Genomic DNA, 22,409 nt, shown 5'->3' on the forward strand with positions numbered 1-22,409 from the left:
CAACCTATACAGACCAAGGGCTATGATGATCTGACCTTCCCTGCAACAAAACTTCAAGAGGAGTGATAGAAATACTTGGTTTTGCTAGACATATGACCAAGAATGGCTCTGGTGGACATCAGTTAAGATGAATTGCTTGTCCGGAACAATACTGGAGGCACAAAAAGGCAAAGTTTGAAAGATTTTCACACAAAAAAGGGAATACACTTGTTAAAGGATGATTTAATGAAAGGTGTAGTGGGATGAAAACAACAACAACAATGTTTTTATTGGTTTTTAAACAAATGGTAAAAAAGCAAGGCTGCTGAAGAGGTCAGAGGCCATCTTGGCTGTGACTTCTGACAGACTTGCTCCCTGCCTTGCAGGCCCTTTCCCACCTGGCCTGGGAGGGTGGGGCCTTGATTGACTCCAGCTACAAAAGCTAAGGCTGCTACAGAGGCCAGAAGCCATCTTGGCTGTCTCTTAGTATAGACCCAGGTCATTGAGCTTGAGCGTCCACAGTCGCCACCCACCATGAACCATCATTGGCAGGACTGGTAGCAACAGCAGCAGGTGAGGCAGGTGAATGGAAGTGACAATGAGAATTTCTGCCTGTTGTCACAGAAACCATTACGAGTCTAAAGTTTTCTTTACTTCAGCATTGTCCAAATAGGCTATTATATATCAGGTCCAAGAATATTGTTTTTGAATGGTTCTGCATTTCTCTAAAGGGAATTAAAGCAGCTAGTAAGAATTTGGACAAAGTTCTGGACAATTTCCCCCCAACTTGATTTCAGGGTATTCTCAATATGGTTAACTCCATGTCTGTGTCTTTAATTCGTGCACTGCCTCCATTGCTTCTGAAAGCTCTCACTAAGCAGTATGTACAGGTAACAGTGACTAATGCAATTGACAAAACTGAGGCAGATGGAGAAATAGCAAATGATGTAGAAGGCCAGCCCTGTATTTATTCACTCCAGTGCATTACAAGGGCTTTTTGATGAGGATCCCCCAAATTCATGGCATTTCAGATGTAACCCCACTGCATGATCTCGACTAAATGCGCTTAGGATCACAATTCCGCTCTTTCCTGGATAGTCTCTTGCATACTTTATTATAGTGATTAGAATGAGGACATTGCCTGCTAAACTGGCTGAACAGATAATCCCAATTAGACAAGTAAAGAGAATGGTTTCTGATGTACCAATTCCTTGATAATAACACTTGCCATTGCAGGTTAAGTTAGGTGTGTCCACAGTACTTTTCCAGTGGGAAGTCTGGATTTCATTCATTCTTCATAAGCTTTAGTTCATTAAACTAGAACAACAAAACAAAATCAGTTATTCATGGGACCCAGCGGCGGCGTGTGTGTGCAGCGTTACTGCGTCCGATGCATACACTGTGCGTCGTGTGTCATACGCAGTGGCGCATGCACAGTGCGTACAATGCACTGCACATGTGTGCCACACCATAGTGGCGCCGCCGGGCGGGCCCCGTAAAAGCCACAGGGTGGAGTGGCCTTGCCCCACAGCCTGCTTGGCGACCTGCAGGCAGGCTGTGGGGCGAGGATGTTCCGCCCTGCGGCCCGTCTGGGTCCTGCCCGGTGCCGCCACTATGGTGTGGCACGTGTGCGCAGTGCATCGTACGCACTGCATACGCATTGCTGCATCACGCGTGCACAGTGCGTACGATGCACTGCACATGCGTGCTACGCCATAGCAGAACAGCTGGGTAGGACCCGGGCGGGCCGCGGGGCGGAGCGGCCTTGCTCCACAGCTTGCGAGCAGGTCATTGACCAGGTTTGCGAGCAGGCTGTGGGGTGAGGCCGCTCCACCCCGCAGCCCGCCCGGGGTCCGCTGGTGGGGTGGGTTAGGGCCGGCCCAAGTGTCACCCCCTCTCCCCTGGATTTGCTGCCCACCTGTATTGTTTTTATTTACTATCCATTTACAGCTTGAGCTTAAATCAATTTGTTTCATATTTTTTCCTGAAAAATTTCCTCTGCTAATGTTGATGTCATATACTCACTGAGCATTCATATCACACTATACACTGAATAAGCCTAAGTTATCTCATGTACTTGACATTTGGCTCAGTTTGACAGTCAATATTAGAGAACAGTTGGCAGTTGACATACAGTGGGTTTTAGGAACACTGTTTCATATAATCTGGAGGACAGTGTGAAATGTTCAGCCTCAGTGGATGAGTGCTACTGATAGGGGGAGGAGAATATCATAGCAGCAAAGCGGGCACTGGGAATACTACTTGAGCATTGTGCAGGCACCTGCCTGGTGTATCGACACCAGAAACTAGTGTCAGCAGAGGTTTGCCGCTGCTATCCACCCAATATGGTGCTGAAGTTAGCAGCCTCAGCACTTCCACCATTAGTGACTCACCAAGCAATGGCACCATGTACCCTCCCTTTCTCCATTCAAGGGTGCTAAGCAGCAGATGCCACTAATCTGCCAGCAAACAACCAGATGAGCCACCACTGAGTAGTTTTCAGTGATTTACAACCGATGTGCAGCGGTACTTTTACAGTGGCTTTGCAACAGTGTTCAATACATTGAGCACTGTCTCAACTGATTGTTAGGATTTGATCATGTTTTACAGCTTACTTGTCCAAACCAACAAACAACAGACCTCCAAGTGCACAAATTATATTAAATTTAAAAGTTGAGGCCAATATTTGAATTCACAAACATCTGATTTTCAAATCTGAATTTTTAAAACTCTTACATGAAAAAGAATTCAGATCCATGCATATAACACCAGCCATGCAGAAATCTGATTGATTTTTGCTCATATTAATAATGCCATATAATCTTTGTTTTTGTTCAGAAAATAATTTATTCTGCAATGTTCCAACTCTTCAGGTTTATTTTTTTAAATGTTGCTTGTCATTGTGGCTGGATGCTGCCTCTTCTTCTTCAATTATCCTCATGAATGAAAGCCTATTTCTGCATACAGTTCAGTATCAGATTCTTTCCAATTAGCCTTTCAAAAGGTCACTGATATGACTTTTCTTGTGGCTACGCTTGCTTACTGGCAAGATCTTCAGTATTCTGTTTGCATCTTAATGGCATAATTATTTTCATTGGGGGGTTTCTTTTCTTTTTGTGGGTCCACATATACCATTCTGTTCCTAATACACTTGCCAGTTCCTCAGCTTAATTGCATTGTTCTGTATGGATGGAGCATGGGAAGCAGCAGTCAATTATAGCAAACTGAATGAAAGCATCTGCTGAGTAGTTTAGAGATAATTCAGGAATACAGGTCAGTGACCTTCTCTTATTACACATCTATCAAAACAAAATTTGCATGGTAACACTTGAAAGATCACAAAATTCTGCTCCCTTCCACTCTTTCCTGTAGCAGGTGCTGGGCATGGTAGCTTTTCATGCAATGCAATAGGAGAAAGGCTGGTAGAACTTGATCAGGTCATATCTGCTGGCTGCGCTAATAGGACTGGCTACTATCTCATCTTTTCAGAGCACTGCCTATCCAGAACAGCAGATAGTGGGATCAATGGCAGCTAGAGGAATATAGGAAGCTGCCTGAGACCAAAGTTAATACATGAATTTACCTAGATTAGTATTGTTCATAGTGACTGGAAGAGATTCTCCATAGTTTCAGACAGGGGACATTCCCACCCCTATCTAAAGATGCTGATGATTTAAGCTAGGACCTTCTGCATAAAAAGCAGGTGCTCTACATCTCTGAGCTATGGCCCTTCCCCAAGGAATTTTTGAACCTTTGATCTGGTGACAGATGATTCTTTTGATGTGCCTTGATGGTGTAGCATTGCTGTTTTAGGACTTGGTGAATGTTGTAAAGATGCCTAGAATTTGTTGGGTCTGCAGTTTGCACCTGCATTTTAGGTAAAGTCTAGCTGCTTGGCTTTTAGGTGGCAGGAGGCTTCATTTGCATCTTCTGTTTCCTGACCCTTCTCCTTTCCTAAAGTCTGTAGAACTCTTAAAAAGATAGCCTGGCCAAAAGTTTACCATCCAAGGGCATTGCCACTGTCTTTGTCTTCTGATGACAATCATAATACACACAGCTTTTCACTCTCAAAAGAGTTGATGGTATTGAGGAGTTTAGGAATTAGGTATTTAGGAATTTTGTGTGACCTTCTAGGTAGCAGGTGGACACTCCTTACGCCAGTGAAAGGGTGTCCTGATGGAATCAGTCCCTTATTAAATCACATGGATGAGCCTGACAAATAATCTCCTGGTATCTTTTATACTTTTCCATCTATGACTATCCTGAAATGTAACTTTAATCCACGCAGCAACTAAAGTCTCCCAAAAAAAACCACATTTGAAGTAAATCCTCTGCTCTGCTCTTGTAATATGCAGCATCTTATGCTTATCGTATTGGAAATGTCAAGTTGCAGTGCCTTCTAGTATAGATTTATTTTCTGCATTAGTAAATTCTGTGTAATGCTTTGCTATTTGAGGGCCTAATCTCACCATCATTTTTAGCACGTGGCAGTCCAAGCTATATTGATCTCTGTTGCATCAGTTGCGTGTATAGCACCTTCTACATGCAGAATTCATCCCGAGTGCCTTTCAAACATTTTGCAGTGGTGGACTCAAGGTCAGTAAATCCAGTGGCTTTTAGTTGATTCACAGCTATAAATGACACTGTTGTGTATGCCATACTCTGGGCACCACCTGGGTGCAACCCTTGGTTCATTCCAGTTTATGCCTGTTTGTGGTATCTATGTTACAGTGGAAGTTCAAAATTTAGTGAAAAATGACATTTATATGTAAATTCCAGTAATCTCATGTAGTTTCAGGGTGCATCTGAAAATAAATTTGTACTTCTCCACTTTCTGCATGGACCCAAGTGAACGCCCTCATGGAGCTGGCTATCCATATGGATTTTGGACATTCACAAAAATCCTCTTAAGTTGTCTTTACTAATATCTGAATGTCATCAGCTTGCACCAAATTGACGGCAATCATAATTCTGTTTGAAAGTACAACCCAACTAGTCATCATACACCCACTATAACTTACACATTGACTGACTGATTTTTTTAAAGTGTTTAATTTATATATCACCCTTTCACAAAATACCAGGGCAATGCACAGCAATTTAAAAACATTTTTTAAAAAATCTGCCGATGACTTGTCTACACTTCCGTTTGTTCTGTACCTAGAAAACATGGGTCTGAGTCGTTTTCTGCTTGACCCACACTTTCTAGGAATGAGTCTGAACAGTTTCCCCCTTGCCCCACTCATTTCCCAGGGGAAATCCACTCTTTAAAGATAAATCGGAACCAACAGCAATCTGGGGAAAACTGCTGTTTGCTCCAATTGATTACTAAAGAGTGGTTTCCCATGGGAGGAAAGCAGTGGAACAAGAGGAAGTGTGGATAAAACCTAAAAGCAACACAGAACAGCAATTAAAATGAATGCCCACTCAACGAAAAAGTTGAATAGGCCTGTTGGCATGAGAAAATCTCCAAGAGATGCCTGAAAGGGAAAAGGGAGGATGCCTGCTGAATCCTACAGCATGGGACGGTTGATAGGCCTTTGTTACATGAGGGACAGCTAACAGTGCTCTTCTGGGTAATCTTATTGACTGGGCTGAGATAAAGAAGAAGAAGAAGCTCAGGCAGTACTTAAGTTATCCTGGACACAAGGTGTTCAGGGCTTTGTATATAAACACAAGAGCTTTGAACCTAGCCCAGCAGCATATTGGCAGTCAGTGCAGATGCTTTAACAGAGATGTCACAGCTATCAGCCATCCGACCCCATCAGGAGTCTACCTGCTGCTTTCGGCACCAGCTGGAGCTTCCAGATCAGGAGCATTGGCAGCCTCCCATAGCGTACATTGCAGTAATCCAGCCCTGAGCTTCTTAAAATAATGAATTTACTGGCATCTTACTAGTCTTATTTGGATGTTAATAATTCAAAATATTTTTCTTCACTGCAGCATGAAAATGTAGGGACTCTTAGAAACCATCAACGATCTTGACCAGTGCTTTTTTCCTTTAAAAAAATGGTTTACGGGTACTCTCATTTTCCTACTCATATTGAAATGCTTCCCCTCAATGAGGCCAAACTTAGATTAACAAAATGTTTAGGGGTATGGGTACCCCTCCATCCCCCCAGAAAAAGCACTGATCCCGACTATGAAAAGCTTTAAGATAACATTTGCCTCTTTTCTTTTCCTGTAGAAGAAAAATATTTTTGGGAATTCTCAGTTTTTCTCCAATTTCAGTTATTGAGTTTAAAATTAGATTTTAAAATATGTAGTATAATTGTATGCTAGAGAAAGCCCTAGAATTTATCGCAACAAACTGCATCAGCTCCAGGAAGCTGAATCCCGTGGAGAGAGCTAATAGATTTCTGTAGAGCAGAAAACAACATTTAGACTTTTCTAGGCTTTGCCCTCTAACTTCCAAAGCTATTAATCTATCAATCAGAGTTGTGATTTAACTTCAGCAGTGCAATTATATATGGGCTCTAAGCTGCTACCCTTTGCAGTAGCATGGGAAATATAGCCAGGGGCTAAAAACTGGGATGTGGACATCTAGCAGGCTGGATTCTATTTCATGTTTCAATGAGAACTGCTGGAGTCTACAAGGATATTTTACCACTGGTGCCTTAGGCATTTCACCAGGCCATTGGCTGTAAATTGTGGAAGATACTGCCTGCCCCCCCAAACCAATACAAATGTTATCCTCAATGTATCCTAGTCACCCCTACCCTAGAGTTCCTCCATCTAACCTATGCCACAGCCTAATCTGCACCTGCCTTATACTGTTTTTTCATATTTGTCATTGTGCCCTTTAAAAAGCAGTGGCATGGTTGTTCCAAAATGAATCCCATTGATTCGATTGAGAGTGTGCTGAAATGTCTCCCATTGAGATCAGTGTAACTGGAAAATGCTCAACTATGGATTGATTGCATTCTAAATTCACACACCCACCCTTCTGTCTACCCTGCCAAATATTTATCTCAGTATTCTCATACATTTATACCAGCAGTGGCATTTTTCTAGAAGAAGAGGTGCCGGAATTCACCATGAACACCTCCCTTATTCTCTTAGAATGGCAATGGCGCCCACATGAGAGGTGCCAGCAACCTACACTTTGCCACTGTAGCTTATTTTCAAATAAGCATGCAAAGGATTGTGTTGTAAGTCAGAACTGGACAGGACATAAACATAGTCCTTGCCTGATGCAAAGAAAAGGACATGGACAGTAATTGAGTAATGCTATTGATAGCCACCCTGAAGAAATCAGGCACAGGGATATACTTTAAAAAAACCACAAAGTTGTCAAATATAGCACTTGGAAATCTTGTACCAAGCTTTCAAAAGCAAAAAAACTATGTCGACACCTGCTGCATCTAATACAGTGGAAGGAAAAACTGCTGATCAGCTCAGCAACCACTGGATGTCATTGTTGTCTTATTAAACTACATCTAGAAGTGGGAAAGGATGGGAAGGAGCTTTGCTTGAGTGAGTGAAAAAGGAGGGGGAAGACTTTCCCCAGGCTGTTTGATATATATATATATTGAGATATATATATCTATATGAATGACACATTTAAAGATATGCATTTGGGGAGGGAATGTTTGCATTTTAACAAATGCACAAGTGCATTAAAAATATAAAATAAAAAAGCAAGATGTAAGGAGTTTCACATTTATAAGAGAGCTGAATACTGATTGGCCACGAGGGAGGGGAGAACAGAGCTACAACCTGTAGAAATGGGTGTGTGAAAGATAGTCACAATTTCTGGAATGGATGAAGGTCTCTGCAGGGGATGAAGGATATATTTCAGTAGATGCACCAAGGTCACTTGAAGCAAATGCAGTAATTGAGCATGGAAGGTCACATGTGAAGCCGTATCTCAGATGACAGGAGTGGCAAAAGCAACATAGCAAATTAGGTGTTACAAAATTACAGGAGATAGTTGGAATGTACCTCAGGGTTAAAAGGCATAGATGCTTTGGAAGCCTGATCTCCGACTGTGAAATGAAAACAATAAAACAGAAGTGGAAGGAAGGAGTAATGGTGACAAAGCTTATTAGAAGGAAAACCCCTTTTCCCCTGGAGTACGCGAGTTATGTGCTGTTGTTTCCATGGTAACTATCAGCCGCTAGGTAACCCTAGAAAATTTCAAAAGCACTTCATACAAAATGATTGAAAACAAAGTAACCTTGGCTAACTTGAAAAGCTTGCTTTTTATAATTTGTAATTTATAGAGGGCTTTCAAGTACGTCTTGATCAGATGTTTGCATTTACAAACAAGTAGCCTCATTCCCCAGTATACTGCTTAGATATAAATACAGGGCTTGTGTTCTAATATACAACAGTTTGTTACTAGTTATCTATAGGCCTTAAACTAGGTTCCTGCCACCTCCAAGATGAATGCCCGAGTAATGGTGATGGATAGGCAAATCTGTCCATTTTTGTTTCTCTGAGTTTCTTGTTTTTGCAGTCTCCGGTTCTTTGCACTGTACATCAGGTTGCCAGTAGTGGGCACGATCAAAAGCATAAAGTGTGCTCAGCGGGGGCGGAGAGTCTTGCATTTCTGAAGAATACATTGCAGTCACATTTAATTCAAGGGCACAATCCTGGCAGCACTCAAGGAGGGCATGCAGCATGGTTGGTGAGGGTGCAGCTTGGGGAGATAGTGTGTGGTCGAAGAAGAGTCCTGAAGGCCAGGTAAGGAGGCCTGAGGTTCCCCACCACTGCTGTATTTTTAATAATAATAATAATAATAATAATAATAATAATAATAATAATATTAAGAAGAAGAAGAAGAAGAAGAAGAAGACAGCTCTTTAGTTAAGCAAAAAGTGCTTGGTTAAATAATCTAACTATTAAAATGCAAGCATATTCATGTCTACTCAGAAGTACATTCCAATGAACAGATGAATGGCAGATGAAGATGATGGGCTTTATGGAGCTTGCGGAACTGACTGGAAGACTCCATGATCAGGGAGAAGAGTTGATAGAAGAAGATTGGAAGAAATTTAAAATTTATTTGAATAAGTATTATAATATTTAGTGTTGCCTTAAGGAGTAGCTATAGGTTTTTGCTATTTTTCTTAAAGATTTAGGTTAATAAGATGTTGATATGAAGTTTAATGGTTAAGATATTGATATACTGAAACTGCTAGAGAGTGATATGATTTTGAAATTCAGTTGAGGAGACCGAAGGAAGTCACCCAAAATGTAAAGATAAAGTATGAATGTAAGAACTTGCTGTTCTTTCTTTTCTATTCTTCTTCTTTTTCTAAATTATTTTTTCTTAAAATGTTTTATGATATTGTATTTGTTAAAAATCTTACAAAACTAATTTTTTTTTAAAAAAAAAATAAGTACATTCCAATGAGTTCAATGGGGCTTACTCTAAGATGCATAGGATTGCAGTCTAACCGTTACAGCACTATTTGAGGATGATCACTGCGATCCTTGCATTTAAATGCCCACAAAAAAACAAGGTCCTTGTGAGCAGCATTAGAATCTCTGATTTGCATGAAGGAGGTCCCAGGTTCACTCCCCAGCATCTCCCATTTGGGCTGAGAGAGACACTTGCATGAAACTCTGGAGAGCTGTTGTCTGTCAATGTAGACAATACTGAGCTGGATGCACCAAAGGTCTGACTTTGTAAGGCAGTTTCCTATGTTCCCTTTGTGTGGTGGGGACAGTGCTGAATTGAGGTTGGTCTGATTGGAACAGCATTGCATTGGAAATCTATTTCTGTCTGAAAACAAAAATGTTACCAAGTGTAAAAAGCATAAAACTGAAGTGCCGTTTTGATCAGCACCAGCAGTCCTAAATCTCTCTCTCTCTCTCTCTCTCTCTCTCTCTCTCTCTCTCTCTCTCTCTCTCTCTCAAACATCATCCCAAAGAAAGAGTTTCTGTAGTTTGACAATTAATATAAAGAGCTGCACAAGTACTATGAACTTTAGTTTTGTGTTTACCAACTTCACAATGCGGGTGGTTTCTCTGAACTTCTTATTATTTTATTGTTTATCACATAAAAGCAGTTGCTTCTAAATCATATCTGGAGAAATAGATTGATAGAAGCCATCATCTAGATTTAGGGCAAAGGATGTTCATATTTCAGAATGATCAGATAGAAATCCAGGAGGTGAGGGCTGTATTTACCTTGTCCTTGTCTTCCAGGAAATGTCGGTCACAGTAAAAGCACTATAATTCATATTGTTTATAAGATCTACAAGAGGAAAGCATATAATGAAAACATATAAATCTCTGCTCTCAAAATAGCAAGGAGTCTAGGCTTCCTGAATGTCAACACTATTAGTAAACCATAAAATTGTTGGAACATGGAATAAATATTCCAGTAACCAGCAGAAATATGAACTAAACGTGTCTCAATATAAATGTAATGGGTCCATATTATTTTGAATCACAGTTATCAGGAACCCTGACTTATCTGAATTCACTGTGGCTCCCTTATGTATCCCGTGTCAATGTAATTCCTTTGCAGATAATGCTGCCATTTATCCAACCTGTTTATGATCTGAATCGTCTGCATAGCCTGCATAAACTATGGAAAAATGGGCCTTGTAAAGGTCTTTCCATCGCCTGCATGTTTGCATGCGTTTCATGCATCAAATATCTAATGGTTTGTCATCATTTCAAAAATGTGAAGTAGGATGCTGCTTATTGGAAAGTATGAACCAGAAAGATGACATGTATTTGTTTCACATGATACAGAAACTCATTTTATTTTAACGAATGTTAATGTCTTTATGAAGATTCCCTGCCTATTCTAAATTTGCTTCCTAGATAGCCCATATAGCAGAAGATAATATTGATATCTGCCAAGCAGCGTGCTTCCACTGCACTACCATAGTTCTTGATACAAGCAGTGAAAATAGGGCAAATGTCCCTACTAAAAAAATATCCATGTCCAGTTTTGTCCACCTACACGGCAGAGTACAGTTAGCACCACAGACACATGAAGACGGCAGAAACTGAAGCTGTTCCATGGCCAAATGAGCTTTCTATATATCCTCCCTCCATCAGCTAATGCTTGCAAGGCAGAATTTGTAACCTTAAAATGTATTTATTTTATTTTCAATACTATAATCCACCTTTCAGTCATTCAAAGCCCAAGGGAGCTTACATAAAACCATAGAGACATCAAGTAGAATGCATGCATTTTTACTCCAAACTCCAATTGTATTAAATGGGGCTTAATCCCTAGTAAAAGTGTTTAGGACTGCAACCTTAATATAAGAGCCCCAAACCAACTAACCAGCTGGGGGGGGACACACCTAAACCAGAGAAGCAGAATAACTGACAGACAGACAGCAATGACCTGGAAAACACATGGAAGAAGATAAATATTTTTACTTGCTGTCTAAATAGGGAGGGAGATGGTGGTTACTGTCTTTCTCTGCAGAGAGGATTTCAAAGCTGGGAGCCGCCACTGACCTTATCTCCTGTCATCATTTGCTGCCTCACCTCTCGGGGCATGGTTACTTGGAGCAGGGCCTCCACTGATGAGATAGGCAGATTGGCAAGTTCATTTGGGGTGTCCCATACATGTCCATTTGAGGGGTCATGCTGTCCCCTTTATATGAGAAGAATGTACTGCCTTAGATCCCATTTGAAAGCACAGGGTTAAGACCTCGACAGAAGCATATATACACCAGCCCCTTTCAAGCAGTGTGAGCATCAAACAACATTCAGAGTTTTGGACTGGGGGCAACAGTGATTAGAAACTGTTGGGTGATGGTGGTGAAAGGTGCCAAGCCCCCCCCCCAAATAAGTTGATAAATGATGTAGCTTTCTCCTTGTCAGACCTGTGAGAAATAAAAATGGTGGGTGTCAGCTGCCACTGTCTGCCCCAAATAAGGGAGCTCCCGGTATTTCCTCCCTATCTACCTATCCCTGAAAATTTCCAAAATGGCCTTTACATTGTCATCTGTGAAGGAGTGGCATTTCTAATTAGCATAGTTTAAACACAGGACTTGTGCCATCATGCCTAATTTGGCTCTTAGTCATTTGTTTGTTTGTTTGCTTGCTTGCTTGCTTTTTTACATTTATATTCCGACTTTCTACAGTCATGGAATCCAAGATAGAGTAAATGCAGTTCCCAGGTGGTCTCCCATCCAGTCACTGACCAGACCCAGACTTGCTTAACTTCACAAAGGTGGTGACCTCATATGCCTTCAGACCATGGGCTGAGCCCTTCATATTGAAGGGAGAAAGGAATATAAACCCCTTCTCAATAGGATACAGTGCTGCCACTGCAAAGTGATCCAGGCAACCCAGGATGGCTCTATTTCTTAGGCTAATACGCAATGCAGTTTGGTAATGCATTTTAAAAGACTTCAAAAAGCCAGATGGCTGTTATTTCAGCACTATTCATTAGCAAGCAGCCTAAAATATGGACTTGCAGAAAGCAAACAAAATCCATTTGTGTCATTGTGTTGCCTAATGTGAAGTAGAACCAAATAAATAAAAAAACATGCTATTAATGCAATATTTTCCCCAAGAAGGTTTTACTGCATTTAATGTTGAGTGCATATGATGTAAACAGGGATGAATGCAAAGCAGATGTAATTTCTGCTGCTAATTGTAAATGAAAGCTTTTAAAGAACTATGTTCTGATCTCTCCCCGCCTTCAACCACCCAAAGATGTATTGGCAAATAAATTCAGGAGACTTTAAGAAATAGTGTCTAACTGAATGTCCATGTTTCTTTCTGAGCCATTTATCGCTGATTTCCCTTTACTTACAAGGCCTTGGACAAATGCTGTTATTAATTACTGCCAATTCCACTGCTACACCATTGCTGATTTGAGAAGCAACATAGAATGAGTTCCATTTCAAAGGGATTATACACCAAGTCCCAGATCAATCGCCCTGATTTAGATCTCTTTGTAGGAAACAATATGCATATGGGATTTCGGGGAGTCTCAAAAGAGGTGACACTTCCATGCACTGATCTTTTGCAACAAAGTACCTAAACATGGAATCATACCCAACTTTCAATAAAATCACAAAGTATAAACATCAGCATATTGCAGTAGCAACAAATACAGCATGAGGAAAAATGTATTGGAATCCAATAACCATTACCAGAAAGGCAACAGCACGAACCATAATGAAATCATCTTAATTAAAAGCTAATCAAAACAAATAATAATAATAATAATAATAATAATAATAATAGACATTTAAAATATTTTTGAAGGCTAGTCCTGATGGGGACAAGTGCACAAGCACCAATTCCCAGAGAGAGAGTTCCATAAGCATGGGGCCACCACTAAAAAGGCCAGTGTCTAGTACCTGCTAACCTAACAGATCCTAAGGGGGGCAAGCAACCAGAGCTTCCACTGCTGATTGTAGGGCAGGGGGTGGGGAACCTGTTTCAGCCCAAGCGCTGCACTTCCTTTTATGGGCCACCTTCCAGGGGCCCATGTGCCACTGAGGGTGATGGTGGTGGTGGGCAACTTACCTTTTATAGCATGCTAGTTTCTACATACACTTCATCCTCTGCTTGCCTAGATAGAGGATACAATATCAAGGACAGAGTCCAGTCAGGCGAAAACATGAAGGGTGCAAAGCAGGGCCAGGGAAGGGTGTGGACCACAGAGAGGGTGCATGGCCTGTGGGGAGATATGGCCAGTTAGAGAGGCCTGGAGAGCTGCATTCATTCCTGAGATTTCCCACCACTGTCTTAGGGCATGGATAGGATCATTTTAGTGTAAGCAATCCATCAGGTAACCAGATTGGAAACCATCGAAGGCTTTAAGGCGGTTAAAGTAATCACCATCTTGTAAATGCACTGACTATGCTACAACAGCAGCTGCCACAACAGCAGCTAGAATTAGTATGCCACAACAGCAGCTAGAATTTTGATAGCTAAGAACTGGAAGACAGAAGAATGACCATCGATAGAAGAATGGCAGATGAAAATGATGGACTATATGGAGCATGCAGAAATGACCGGGAAACTCCGTGACCAGAGTGATGACGCAGTGGAAGAAGAATGGATGAAATTTAAATTGTATTTTAAAAAGCATTGTATGATTGAAAGTCAGATATAACTAGAAGGAAAGATAAGCTACAGAGTAAAAGATAGGTGATTAAGTTAAGTTAGATGATGTGTAAGTTTAAGTTTAAGAAAAATGGATAAGGTTAAATAATTAGGTAATTATGTTTTAAAAAGTGATTAATATGTTTAGATATATAATAGGTTTAGAAATTATAAACAAAGCTTAGGAATTTAAGAAATTTAGAAGTTACTAAAGAATATTAGACAAGGGACGCAGGGAGAGGAGATAGGAGGAAGTCCCACTACAATGTGAGGAAGGAGTATTTGATAAGAGGTAGATATCTGTGCTTATTTTGTGTGATTTGTAGTTTGTGTTTGTTAGTTTGTAGTTTGTAGATTGTTTAATTTTTGTGTATAAAATACTCAATACATATGAATTTAAAAAAGTAAATGCACTGACTAGCAGTGCAGAAGGCGCAGGATTAGTGTAATATGCTCTGGCCTGACACTCAAACAGATGCATGCTATACTAGTTGACGTTTCTGAATTGCCTTCAAAGGCAGCCTCACATAGCATGCATTATAGTCTGGGTGTATCAACTAGTATATGTCTGCATGAAAATATTGGGTTTGATTGACTTACAACACAATCCTAAACATGTCTAGATTCCTGCATTGCAGGGGGGTTGGAAAAGATGACCCTCGTGGTCCCTTCCAACTCTACAATTCTATGATTCTACTTAGAGGTATGTCCTATTGAATTCATTAGGACTTACTCTCAGGTCAGTGGGATTAGGACTACAGGTTTGGTCATGCTTCCAATTCATGATTAACCGGTTGTATCTGGAGCTTGGAAACTAAATTTTGGTGCTCTGCATGACTTTCATCAATAGCGTTATTCTAGAATTCATTTTTAGATACAGCGAATGGTTAAAAGTGGGCATTTTTCATCATCCCCGCAAGTGGTTATATTATATTACATTTTGTTTTTAAGTATTTTCCATAGGAATACTGACATGTGATTTTTAAAAATACAACAGATCATACTTCTGTTTAGTTTAAAGGCTGCTGCAAATGTGCATAAGTAGCATGTGGTATAAGGGCAATAGGACTGTGTCACTTCTCAACACAGTTGTGGGATCACATATTTGAATGTTTCTGCATATTCTGAGAATCCTTCTCAAGCTACAGTCCATAGGATTATTTTGGGGGGAAGTCATTTGTTTTAAATGGTGTGTCCTCATGCCATGTGAGTTTCAAACACCCTAAATAGATCCAACTGCCTGACTTTCCCTTTCAACTTCCTTCTAATGAACTTTCTCATTTTTTAGAAGTTTCCTCCTGTGAATTTAAACATGCCAGTCTTGGTCTTTCTGAGCAACTTTCCACTTTTACACATATTTAATCTAGTAGCCATTTTTTCACTGTTTTGGATTTAGTCAACAAGATTTCCATTTCATACCAACTCCTGGACACTGCTGACATTGTTCAGGATTAAAGCACCCCTTCTTTCAATGTTGTAATTAAATAACTATATAAAAACCACTGTAGTTCCATTAACAGTACATCTTCCTTAACAATAATGGGAAAACGTATATTTATAAATTTATATAATTAAATACAGTATATAAAAATAAAAAGCTGCTTTAAGCATCGGCCACCATGAACCAACTACTCATTGCCAAGTTATATCTTATTTTCCACTTTGAAAACCTCAGAACATTTACACCATCATTCCTAAAGGATCAGCAGTCCCAAACAGGATATGATCTAGCTCTTGTTTCAGTTCAAATAATATCACACCTACACACAGCTTTTCCAGAAATGTGCTGCTATTTGAGTTGCTGGTGGGAGAATCACTAGATGGCAGCATCTTCTCAGAATTCAGTAAAGTATTATACATGACCATTAACATTATTTCCCCCCAGAAAATTCCATGTCTTCCCACCAAGCTGTCAAATCAAGGCCAATGCATCTTTTTCTCCCACAAATACCACATCTGAAAACAAGCTGAAAACCATTAGCTTGCACTGTAATTTGATTAAGGAGCAAAAGGTGTCTCTCAAGTACTTTTGTCATGAATTTTGGAAAGTTGAACTAAGATATTTCACATACCCAAAATTGTACTTTCTGCTTTAGATGAAATACAAATTTCGTGATTTTCTGAGCAAAGAATTCTTCCTGATTATTGTTAGGCAAAATGAACACATATCCTTAAAATGTTGCAATCCCATGCAAGACAGATTCAAAGCAGTAACTGTATGCCAGATTACCCTGGGAGTAAGCCCCACTGAATTCAACTTCCTTCTGAGTAGACATACATAGGATTGGTTAATTTCGTTCCCAATGGTTCTGTTTTTAGATATATTTCACAACAATTTACACAGTAATAGAGTTAATAGAGCCCATCTTTGTCTGTAGATTCCTTACTAGCACTCCCCAATGCATGTTTGCTCAGACAGTCCATTGTGTTCAATGGTGCTTAGCCAGTGTGGTGTAGTGGTTAAGAGCGGTAGACTCGTAATCTGGGGAACCGGGTTCGCATCTCCACTCCTCCACATGCGGCTGCTGGGTGACCTTGGGCTAGTCACACTTCTTTGAAGTCTCTCAGCCCCACTCACCTCACAGACTGTTTGTTGTGGGGGAGGAAGGGAAAGGAGACTGTTAGCCGCTTTGAGACTCCTTCGGGTAGTGAAAAGCGGGATATCAAATCCAAACTCTTCTTCTCTTCTTCTTCTCCTCAGGTAAGTGTGCACAAGATTTCAGCTTTACAGCACTATCTCTCCCCAGAAGTAAATTCCACTGAGTTCAATGGGATTTGATTCCAAATACTTGTAGCAGGATTGCAGTCTAGCTACTGTTTGAACTGAAGTGTAGTCAAAGAATGGATATTTGCAAATCAACATATAACAAATTACGATATAAACCAGGTGCAACATTTTTCATATTTTTTTCAAATTGGATGTGTATGTGGGGCAGGGAGGGGCATGGCTTCAAAAATGTGATTTTTGCTTGCGAGCTTTCAATCCAGTTTTGAGAATCAGTGTAGGATCTATTAAACCTCTAGTTAAAGGTAAAGGGACCCTTGACCATTAAGTTCAGTTGCGGATGACTCGGATTGCGGCACTCATCTTGCTTTACTGGCCGAGGGAGCCGATGTACAGCTTCCGGGTCATGTGGCCAGCATGACTAAGCTGCTTCTGGCGAATCAGAGCAGTGCATGGAAACGCCGTTTACCTTCCCGCCAGAGTGGTACCTATTTATCTACTTGCACTTTGACGTCCTTTCAAACTGCTAGGTTGGCAGGAGCAGAGACCGAGCAACGGAAGCTCACCCTGTCATGGGGATTCAAACCGCCAACCTTCTAATCAGCAAGCCCTAGGCTCTGTGGTTTAGACCACAGCACCACCCGCATCCCTTTTATTAAACCTCTAGTTACTACTAAATATTTACTTGCTTTCAGAAACCTTGCTCATTTACTTCTGCTGCCATTCCTTGGGACCTTTCCAAATAATCTGTTTATTGGCACATAACAAATAACACATTTGTTGCCCACACCTCACTTTCCCCATTACAGCTGCTCATCTTTTGTAGGTCTCTCGTATTTTATAAGCACTACAAATCATTATTTTGTACCTGGGAAATTCGCAATACTTCCACCAGATAGCAGATACTTTGTTACCAGAAGCCTGTAGCCAAGGAATTGGCTGGCTAGTTGAAATCAATACATGAAATTCAGACTTTGCTGCTTCTTGGTCCTTATTACTCCCTCAGGATTGCCAGGCCACAATACTGCAGAAGCCACCGGAGATAAAATCCCTCAACTCTATAACTCTTAAAGGTATAGCAGCCATGTTAGGGTCCAAATCCATCAAAACTAACCCACAGTCATCAGGCCTCTATAACTCCCTTTTCTTTTCACCTCCTTCCTGACCCTTCTGACCTGACCCTTCCTGACCCTATTTCCTTCTTAACTTCCCTCCCTTCAAAGCCAGCTCTTCACCCACCTTTGTTTCTTCAGTATCCCACTTTTGAGGCCACTTACTGACTACTTTGTCAAGCTACTTTTGGTTACATTGTCTTTTTGGACAGCCTCCTTAGCATTCCTCCATCTCTGGCTCATCACCCTTCTGAGCAGAAGCACTGTGAATTTCTTCTTCGGATCCCAGACCCACCTTTATGTGTAGACTTTTCTGCCCTTTTCTTGCCACCTTTTTCTCCCATAGTTTCCTGGGTTTGTGTTTTTCAGTCCATTGTTTAGCTACATCATTACTTCAGCCACTTTGTCTTTGGAATACTTGCTTCCCCCTGCCCAATCCATACAGCCTGGAACCTCTTTCCAGCCCTCAGCCTATTCCCTAGCTTTTCCTGTCCCAAAAGTTGGTGTAAGGTTTCGTTTCAGCCAAACTGACACTTCCCTGTTTTCTTGCAGAATCTGGACTGTGAACGTTTTGATGGCTTTGTCTTCTGAGCAGTTGGAAGGTTCACGGGCAATATTACGTATCACAACAACTATATCAAAGGTCTCATCAATAAATTGAGATTGCAATGTGGCGCGTGACTTAAGTATCATAAACCTATATTTTTATGTTGCAGTGATTACTTAATGAGACACTGACACCCGCCTCCCCTTCATTATTTTCCTGGCTAAATAAATTTCACTTTCAATTTTGTATTGTTTAGTTCTTTAGGGTTGCTTATTTCCTCGTTGCACAACTCTAGTGCAAGAGAATTCACCTAATTATTATTTTTTTAATTAAGGGAAACCCTGCACTGGAGGCCTTGAAATTTTGTAAAAGTTTTCTTTAGCTTTTTAGATGTATTTTATTCATTTGCTTTCCATTTGTTTTTAAATATTTGGCATCCCATTGAACTCCCCACCATAATTTCTTGCCCACTGCTTTGCCTCTCTTTGTCTACTCTTCACACAAGGAACTCTGTCCTTCCCCAGTCCTTGTTGTTACTGCCTATAATGAAAACTTCCACAAATACCTTCCATCTGACCATGCCAAACTGCAGCCCCCTACGAAGCACTGCCCTAGGCAGCCATCTAGTGCCACCTAAGCCTTATTTATTTGCAGATTTTCTTCTTTTCCACCCTTTTTAAAATTGTGCCAACTGTAACTGGCTCAGTTCCACATTGCCAACAGGTACATACCACTCATAAATATATATATTGTTGCTTTCAATGCTCTGTTCAAACATTTGGAATAAATCTCTTCCTAAATACTGTGAAGATAAAGGAATTTCTGTTTTTGTTGCTGCCAGTTCCTCACCAAGACCATCTAGCTCATATATAACCAGTGAAGCGTAGTTCGCTGGTCTTCAGCGGGTGAGCCAGGACCCACTTGTGTGTTGAGACCTGATCCAAGGAGTTTTGCAGCAGGAGCACTACCACCATGCAAAGATATGGTAAAATAAATGGGTCTCCGAATGCATGTTTGTGCTAAAAGTGGGTCTTGGGCCTGAGAAGGTAGGAGATGCCTGGTGTCATGGCTAGGGTGTTGGACTATGAGCTGGAAGACCAGGGTTCAAGTCTGCACTTGGCCATGAAGCTAACTAGGTCACCTTGGGCCAGTCACTGCCTCTCAGTCTACCATACCTCACAGGGTTCTTTTGGGGATTAAAGCTGTCTTGAGCTCCTTGGAGAAAAAGGAGGGATATAAGGACAATGAATTCAAAATGTGAAAGATACTCAGAGTCCAGTGTGACTTTCATGCTCTTTATTCAGCTCATAGTAGTGAGGAATGTAGTTCCCCCAAAACGTTTGCTTTATATACACTATTTACACAATGGGCCCCACGTGATTGGCTAATTCCGGGATACTCCTGTATGCCAATCAGAGTGCGGATTCACTTCCACCTGGAGCTGGATTGGGTGGCTCCTGCAGACCAATCAGACTGCTGCAATCTCAATCCTATTGTTCTGGGACCAATCAGACTGCTGCAATCTCAATCCTATTGTTCTGGGACCAGTCAGACTGCTGCAATCTCAATCCTATTGTTCTAGGACCAATCAGACTGCTGCAGTTTGGATCCTATTCAACTCAGTACATAACAAAATGCAAAGCAGAAATACTACACAGCCTCTGCCCTGTTCCAAAACCTTGTTCTTTTCTAGTCCAAACTGCTTCATCAAGCTCAGCCACTGCAGAAAAGGGGTTAAGATTCACCCTAAGTTATTTAATTTAGTATGGTTATATTTTTACTGCCACAGAGGAGGAGAGGCCATGGATACTAGGTGTGTGGGTGTTCATGTGTGCCTCAGACAGCAAAATGTTTTGCATTGTCCCTGATGTTAGCACTAATAATAATTATAGCGCTCTCTCTCTCTCTCTCTCTCTCTCTCTCTCTCTCTGTGTGTGTGTGTGTGTGTGTGTACACACACAATAGTAAGATACTCGACAGTGGCTACATTATAGATGCTTAGCCATAATAGACATTACTTGTTTCTTACATGAATGGTTCCCCCCCCTGTTAACTTTCATAACTCTTTTGGAGATAGGTGCCTGATTTTAAATGCCAGTTAAACCTGGCATTAAAATGAATGGAGCAACCAAGACATTTGATTGATTTAAACCATGGCAAAAGTCTGTCTTAATTGTAAGTACTTTGAGTCCCGTGAAGAAACCAGCAACTAATACTGTCGCATGGTTGTTGCCTTTAATGGCAACAGTTTCTGTCTCTCGAACACATACATGCCATACGGAGATATTTATACTCTCTTAAATGTTAACCTTTTAAATTATGCTCTTCTTGATGCATTTATTAATGGGAAACTGGGAAAGTGTTCACATTAGAAACCAACACAGAGAATGTCTCTACTCTCAGCAGCACTCATAATGAGAAGCATTTGCTCTGTCTTTAAATGACCACCAGCCTCATTCTTCCATTATCAGATGGCTTAATGCTGCAATCCTGCACACACTTACCCGGGAGTGTCACTGGCTCATTGTGTGGTGCTGTGTATATAGCTCTAGTATTGTTTCAGTCAAAGGAGTAGCCAACTAGCTTAGGCATGTTTGCCAGCTACAGTTGCTCCTTGATCAGAATGGCCTGGCTTCAGTTATCCATGTTCTAGTGGTCTCTCTCTTCTGGACTACTGTAATGTGAAACTACATGGAGTTGCCCTTGAAGACAGTCCAGAGACTACAGGTAGTGCAGAAAGTGACTGCTAGGTTGCTAAACGAGGCAGCTCAATTTGACTATGTGTCACCACTCCTGAAAGCACTGCACTGGCTGCCAGTGAGCTCCTAGGCACAATTCAAAGCCCAAAACCGCATGGGGCCCAAGTGCCTAAAACAACACCTCGCCCAATACTAATGGTCTCAGGCACTATGTTTGGCAGTGGAAGGCCTGTTGGAGGCACCGCTGCTAGGTGGTGCTCGGTTGGCATCGACCCATGATTCTAAACAGGGCCACTACTGCCTATGCCATGTGTTTCCATATATTAGAATGAGTCTCCTTACGCATGGTCTCCCTTTTTTCATCATTGCATCATATAGTCTGTCTAGCAACTTCAATAGAAAATCGGCTGGAAGAAGTGTGGCCGGCTAGGATAACTGCTGAGTTAACAAAGGCATGTGCTTGGCTCCACATGGCACTGTCTCAACAGACTATAATGATAAGTCTGTCATTGCTTTTGGTGTCCCAGCATAGCAGATGTAGCCCCATTGGCTTTGTTGCTGTAATACAGAAAGCTTCCTTTTTGTTCTGTAAGGAAATGGCAGCTGCTTTGCTTGCTGTCGTGGAGGTGAGGCCATTGCTTCCAGCTAGCCTCATGGAGTGGGTACAGGCTGCACACAAATTACACATGGCAAAGGCATAATGTGCTATTTCCTTTAATCTCTTAGGGGCCCCCTGCACTATATGTTTAATGCAGTATCATACCCCTTTATGCAGTTGTGCTTTCCCCCAGAGAATCCTGGGAACTTGAGTTTGTTAAGCATGCTGTGAGAGACGGTAGGAGACCTCTATTTCCCTCACAGAGCTACAGCTCTCAGATTGTTAAGCTACTGTGAGAAATTTAGCTCTGTGGGGGGAATAGGGGACATCTAATAACTCAGCACCCACAACAAACTGCATTTCCCAGGAGTCTTTGTGGGAAGCCATGACTGTTTAAAGTGGTGTGATACTTCTTTAAATGAACAGTGGTACCTCGGTTTACGAATTTAATCCGTGCCAGAAGTCCGTTCTTAAACCGAAACCGTTCTTAAACCGAGGCATGCTTTCCCTAATGAGGCCTCCCGCCGCCGGTGCCCTTCCACCATTCAGCTTCCATTCTTAGACCGAGGTAAAGTTCTCAAATCGGGACACTATTTCCGGTTTTGCGGAGTTTGTAAACCGAATTGTTCTTAAACAGGACTGTTCTTAAACTGAGGTACCACTGTATAGTGCAAATGGAACCTCCGTACTTGGAGTGCTT

General features: G+C 41.2%; 1 long non-coding RNA gene across 1 annotated transcript; it reads right to left on the reverse strand.

Moving 5' to 3' along the window:
• Positions 1-979: 979 nt before the first annotated feature.
• Positions 980-17,748, reverse strand: LOC117044701. Its single transcript, XR_004426310.1, has 3 exons — positions 17,622-17,748; positions 10,120-10,186; positions 980-1,296 (listed from the first exon to the last, which is right to left on the reverse strand). It is a non-coding gene; the product is annotated as an uncharacterized LOC117044701 (long non-coding RNA).
• Between the last annotated feature and the right edge of the window lie 4,661 nt (positions 17,749-22,409).

The sequence above is a fragment of the Lacerta agilis genome, chromosome 3, assembly GCF_009819535.1.
Source record: "Lacerta agilis isolate rLacAgi1 chromosome 3, rLacAgi1.pri, whole genome shotgun sequence".
Lineage (NCBI taxonomy): Eukaryota > Metazoa > Chordata > Lepidosauria > Squamata > Lacertidae > Lacerta > Lacerta agilis.